The sequence below is a fragment of the Nothoprocta perdicaria genome, unplaced genomic scaffold (assembly GCF_003342845.1).
Source record: "Nothoprocta perdicaria isolate Ctin4 unplaced genomic scaffold, notPer1 scaffold_19, whole genome shotgun sequence".
Taxonomy (NCBI): Eukaryota; Metazoa; Chordata; class Aves; order Tinamiformes; family Tinamidae; genus Nothoprocta; species Nothoprocta perdicaria.
Genome location: NW_020455093.1, coordinates 5,064,608 through 5,069,042, shown reverse-complemented (window position 1 = coordinate 5,069,042; position 4,435 = coordinate 5,064,608).

Genomic DNA, 4,435 nt, shown 5'->3' with positions numbered 1-4,435 from the left:
TAGCTCCTATTCTTGTCTCTTATTTTGTTTTCTTTTTTTTTTTTTTTTTTTAGTGCATTTTAGTGCATTTTTTTCAGACATTTTTAATGAGACATATCTCTTCTAAATTGTTGTCCTGCCCTAAAAAATGTTTTGGTAAAAAAGGCACTGGGGGCTTCATTATCACAGATTTTCTTACGCAATGAGCTCAGTTTACAAGTAAATTTCTGACTGCCAGCTGCACAAACTCAGCCTGAGTTCTGGATTCCTTCCACGTCATGCATCACTACCAGTAATAAATATCCGGTATGCCAGAATATGCCCTCCGTGGCATCTGTGCAGTCCCAGTGCCATCCACAAATTTGCACAGGTGTTGCTGGGGGCAGACGTTCAAATCAACAGGGTTACACACAAGTAGCTGGGCATCATCTGCCAAACAGAACTACTAGCACTGCAGTGATGTGTGAGATGGAAGGGACCCAGTTCGACTTGCGGCACCTGAGACAGGTCTCTGTCTCACAGCTGGGAAGGAAAGAATATATTTTTATTTACAAATAATTATTCTGAAAGGGTTGCAATAAAAGGGGAAAATCTCCAAGCTGTTTTTATTCCATGTTTAGATACCAAGTGGTTTTTCAGTGTTTAGTCACAAGGAAAGTGATTGGAATTTTTTTTACTAGGTAGCACTTTGCAATCAGGGTGATATTATGAAACACAGTAACTGATACATCTTGGCGCCTTGAAGTATCCTCAGTGTCCTGAGATGAGCAGGTTATGGCTAAGGAGAAAAAATCCCGTTGTCCCAGTGAAACAGAGCTGTGCTCTCCCAAAGCTCCTGGCCACAGCGGAGGGCTGCAGAGCTGCAGGAGCCAGGGAACCACCCCCAGCACAGCCCTCACCACCACTCACAGATACAGGTACTGTCGGCAAAATAAAGATTTTGGCACACAAGATTAAGCACAGGTAAGAAACTTTGTCTATATGCTGCTTAAAAATTGATGTAATTGGAGTTTTGCTGCATTCTGTCTGAACTGGTTTGTCTTCTCAAGCCATCATTCTGTTTCAGTAAAATCAGCGCTCTTCACTTCTCCCCATGAAACTCACTTGTTGTCAGTTCTAGGTGCCTAAAAGGTTTTATTTTCAAAACAAAGCCTTTTGAAAACCACATTCTTAGCCAACCTCAACTTGAAGCTGCTTGTGGTAGCAAGCACACAGTGTCTGTGAGAGGGCAGGGGACACCACCTTCCCAGCAGTGACATGGAAGTCAATTTTTTTCATGTGAATTAGCAGCTTAAGAGAACAAAAAAACTGCAAGGAAGGTAATATTCACTAGCTCGTAAAAAGCATAGCTGGGACATCTTTTTCACTACTTTATCTTCTGTTAGCTAACATGAGGCAAAATCATAGATTATTTTTTCCTCATGAATACAAGATGTGAGCAGCTGAAGGCACTTAGGTTTATTCCAGAAAAGATCCACAGGACAAGCATTTGTGATCTCACCTTGCTGTAGCCCCCTCTGCTCAGAACACATCATATGTTTCTTGTTCAAACAAAACTTTCTACATACTGTAATTCTAATTTTTCTCCACTTCGTAATTCAGTTCCTACAGTTTGTGACTGAAACCACTTCCCACACCTTTCAGGAGATAACCCCAGTTTTTTGCATGTTTCTCCATGGAAAGATGCTTTGTGTTCTCCAGAAAGAAATCTGTAACACAATGAAACTTCAGAACAGACAAAACATATAACATAACATAAAATGGAACACTGGGTTTGCTGGAGCCAATAGTGTTTACCTTCATACTTAGAAGTGCAAAAACCCACCTAACCTCAGAAGCACTTATTTTTCCAATCGGTGCATGTATTTGGCAGCAGGGCCACGACAAGGGGAGGCTGTGTGAGGTTGCCATATAGAGAGAAGACAGTGTGTGGTGATGGAGCATCTACTTTCACTAGGACAGTTTCTCCAACAGCAGATACATTTTGGCCACATCTAATCCTAGTTTTGGTGGTCGGTGTCTTGCACGAGTGGGACCGAGGCAGTCGTGTGCATGTTAAGGACAGGAGAGCCTCACTTTGCTGAGCACTGAGGAGATGTGAGATGTGAGCTGTGTCGGGCACTGCGCTCGGGACAACAAATCCTCCCCAAAACGCTGCTCCAGGGAGCTCGGCGAAGACGCAGATGTGCGGAAATCGCCTCCATCCAGCAGCGCAGGCATTGAGCGCTCCAGCGCATCCTGTTTTACCTGTTTTCTCCCTCTTTCTGGGGTAGMCCAGCCTGCTATTGACCTAGATAATGGAAAGATGATTATTCATTTGAATTTCAAAAGAAAAGTAGTGGGCTGTTAGCTCCGACGGCTCCTCTCTGATAGGAATACACAGGCATACAATTACCGAGCTGCTTTTACATGAGTAAATTACTTCATTTTAACAGTAACATCTACTTATTCTGATACAGGTTTTAATCATATTTCTAAAATTCTCAAGATAACTATTTTCTTCAGCGTGGCTATTATTTATCAGTTTGTTTCCAGCTTCATTATTTTGCTAGTACCACACTTCAAACTAAAGAAAAAAAAAAAAAAAAAAAAAANNNCAGAATTGAACATTAACAAGCAGCAGCAAACAGTAATGCTGTTCATATTTAAAAGATCACTTTGAGAAAATTTGAAATGTTGCCAACACACAACAGAAAATGAGATATGCTACAAAAATGGGAGAATGGGATTTCCTGTAGTTATGAGATCCTCACAGCATTAATATTTTTCTTCACAAGGGACACAGGTGAAGGAGAAAAAATCCCAGCTAAATTATGTTGTAATGACAGCATTAAGGGTATGGGACTTCCTTGGCCTTCAAATACAGTGAAGCTTTCTTTATTATTTATATTTTTTAATGATCTTTGTCAATCTTACAGTGTTAAACATCAGGTTCATTCGTCCTGGCAGATGATTTCCAGACATTAAAAAATTCTTATCTWCATTGCTTCTAAGGCTTGGAAACAAATGAAAAATTTCCAAAATACTTCATGTCTCTTGGAAAATGCTGATTCAACACAACACAGGTATAAGAAAATGCATTGTTTTGATTCTTTCCATAGAAAATTGAAGAAACATTTCATCTTATCAGCTTGAATTTCATGCAATTATATGACATAATGAAATCTCCCATAAAAGCTGAAACAGCGAGAACAAATTAAAACATATTAAAACCATCAAAACAGCCTAAACGCATTGTTTTGGCGTGCTTCGCTTTGCAGAACTATTCCAAGGACTGCTTTTATTTCTATCTGGATTTAAAACACATGTAAAGATCCCAGGACTTCCTACAGGAGCGCATTTTTTTTTGTAATCTGAGTTTCTCCCATTTACAGGCTAATATAACTATAAATATATATATATATAAAATAAATATATATATATGTAAATACTAACAAAATGATTATCTGAGCCTCTTGTTACCCCTCTTGGTATCATTTGGTAGCCAGCAGAGCCGTGTCAGCAGTAAAGCTGTCGTCCCCAGGGCCGGCAGCCAGTTCTGCATCTCCGGGAACTCCCTAGGGATTCCCATCCATGCTGGGGCTATGGAAGCGCGTCCCAATCCACACTGCACAGTTTGCGGTGTCCTGACTCAGGACACCTTTTCCAGGCTAGCGGGCAAGAAGGAGATGAATGAGGCTCCCCCTCYCCCCAAAGGTGCCCGCCATGGCCCCCTCTCCTCCCACAGCTTCCCTAAATCATGATGTTTTGCAAGGCTCCATCTCGGAGCGCTCGAGGAGAGGCAGAGGGAAGAGGCCTGGCGAAACGAGAGCCAAGAGGTGGCCAAACCCCGGCCTCGACGGCGGCCGAACCCCGGCCTCGACCAGTTCACCTCCTCGCCGCTCTCGGCGTCCTGGCAAGCGGGGCCACGGCTGGCAGCCCCAGCGCGTCCACAGAGCGGCACGAGGAGGTGCTTCCAGCCCCCCGACAGCAGCTCTGGTCGCGCTGCAGCCGCTCACGCGGCATCGCGCTCACGTCACCCCCACGCAGCAGTTCCGAGGTGCTCTGAGGAGACCCAACCCCTGTGCGGAGGTACCGCGGACCGGCTGCCGGCTCCTCCTGCCCTGCCACCCGGCACCGCTCACCAGGCTCCTGCTGGGGGCTTTAATTAAATTAACAAATTAAACGAAGGCACTGGGCTAGCTGCGGGAGAACTTGTTCTGAAAACACACTCTGCAAGGTGAAACCCGCCTTCCCAACGCGTTGTGCAGAGCGGGGACGTGCTCGGCGCGGTGGCTGCTGAAGGGCGAGTCCCGCCGCTTTCCGCGGTGGCGGCGCCGGGGAAGGATCCTGCAAAACACGCAAATACAACGAAAGGAGGCCGCGGAGCCCGGCGCCTCCCGCGAGTTTTCACACCTCGCGCGGCGGGTGCGCGACGCGCCCCGGGGCCGCTGCGGGGCCGCCCCGCGAAGCCGCC